Below are 2,446 nucleotides of genomic sequence, written 5' to 3'. Positions count from 1 at the left end.
AAAAAAAAAAAAAATAAAAAATAAAAAATAAAAAAATAAACACATCATGGTAAAATTAATACCTTCTCAGCTTCGCATCGAAGCTAAAAGAGAATAGCTTCCAAAGTACTGGTCCAAAATTCTTATCGAACAATCATTTTCTTAATTAGATTATTTTATATTTTATAAGCTAGTTAAATATATAACATTAAAATGTATGTTGTCATTAAAAAAAATTAATTTGATACCCATTTAAGTTATAGGAGATGATATAAAAAAGGTAAATAATCAAAAATTATACGTAATTAAAATCGAGTATCTATCGTTAAATGAATCAACAGGCATATGAAAGTATAAAATTCATTTGTTAGAATATAATGATTTTATAAAATTTATAAAAATTACTGCATCGATTTGATAACATGAGTGTTTCGTATTGGCTGTTACAACAAAAAATAAAACTTTGTGCGAAAATATTAAGTTTACATTTAAACTCACTGTATACATAGTGAAACAGATCTAACTTGTCAGTTAAACTNATACATAGTGAAACAGATCTAACTTGTCAGTTAAACTCTTGTAAATTTTGATCCAATAATAATTTCGTTGTAATTTTTTTAAAAATATTTTTGAACTTTTAGACTTATTATCAATATTAAAAAATTTAATATACATTTTTAATTTTTTTGAAATTTCAAAATACGTGTTTTTTTAAACTTTTCTTTAAAAAAAATGTTGATGGGCCAATAACAACTTAAAGATAATTTTTTTTTAAATTATAATCATTTTAATACATATCCACTCTATGTATTAAATGTACTTCAATATTTTTCAGTTTATGTCGTGTTATAAATTTTATCTAACTTATATAGTTTTTGTAAAATATTAATTTTATTACTATTTATATAAGTTTTATAAAGATGTTTGTTTATATTCATCTTAATTTTTTTTACTTTTAAAATTTTCTTACATTGATTAAAATTATCATCATTTGATGGATGCAGGAAAAAAACATTAATAGTCCATTTTTTCGTTTTTCTAATTTTATAGTTTGATTTGACAGCAAATAGTATCAAGGAATGAAATTCATTCAGTCAAAAATGTTTTCATCTTACCAATACCAAATATTTATTCTTGTTATATTACTAAACGGATGGGCATTTTTAATTTTTTTTTCTCCTATCAATTACTTGGTATCAATAAACAAATCTCCAACTGAATTATAATGTTAATGAAGTAAATAAGATTAAATACATACAATTGAATTCAATAAGAAATATATATTTGATTAAATATTAATATTGCTTATATATTACAAGTAAAATTAGAAATAAATGTTGATTTATTTATGAATTAATTCAAAACAAATTTTTCGGTATTATATTTATTCATTTCTTATATCGACAATGAAACCATACTTTTAATTATTTAATTAAATTATTTGTTTATTTTATCATTATAAAAAAAAATTCTTAATTATTTTTCATCAAACAATAACCTGAAAAAAAGGTAAAAACATTATAAGTAATAAAAAAATTTGTTGATAATGATTTGTATCAAAAGAATTATTCACTACTTCATACAAAAACTTACAAAAGCTATTTTTAATGGTTAAGTTTAAAAAAAACCACCTCTGTGTGTTCGTGGCAAATTGGGGACAAGTATTGGTGATATTTCATTGCGATTAAAATCACTATCATAAAAAATGGTTCGATGCAATCGATGCAATTTAGATAATATTTAATTTTAGAAAGAATCATTGGATCATTCCAAAAGCAACATCAACTCCTATTTCCTTAATTATATCTTGATTATTAGTTATAGGATAATTAAATATAATACATGAATAAATAATTATTCTAGAAAATATATTGAGTATGAAATTGATATTCAATATTTTGCTGTGTAATTTTCACGGATAAATTATAAAAAAATATAAATTAGTTGTATATTTCGTTACTTCTAAGGGATATTCGTGTCAAAAATTTAAGTACGGATTTAACAAAATATTGGGAGAAAGTTATAGCATTATAAAGTTAAAAATATAAAAAAGAATTTTTTTACAAAAATCGTATTTGTTTTATAAACTTTGATGTCTATTTTCACTCTTAAGACAAAATAAAGTCCGAAATTTTTTTTCTGCATAATAAAGTATATTACAATAGCTTTAATTTAATATATATATAAAAGTGTCAGACTTTCCGGAACACTTTCAAAAAATTTAAGTTGAAAAAGTTCTACTTTCTATATGCATTTTTTAGATTTGAACACCCCTTGTATTAAGGGAAATGGTCCGATTTAAAAAAAAAGTATGTTGAATGAAAGAGCTATGTAAATACTACTCCTCATGAAAAAATTGTACTGATCCATACATTTTTCAAAAAGTTATAGCGTAATAAAGTTAAAAATGTAAAATACAAAATCGAAAATTTTCACACAAAAATAGCATTCGGTAGCCATTTTCACC

Source organism: Daktulosphaira vitifoliae, unplaced genomic scaffold, assembly GCF_025091365.1.
Source record: "Daktulosphaira vitifoliae isolate Bord-2020 unplaced genomic scaffold, ASM2509136v1 Scaffold_1, whole genome shotgun sequence".
NCBI lineage: Eukaryota > Metazoa > Arthropoda > Insecta > Hemiptera > Phylloxeridae > Daktulosphaira > Daktulosphaira vitifoliae.
This window is presented reverse-complemented; position numbering follows the sequence as displayed.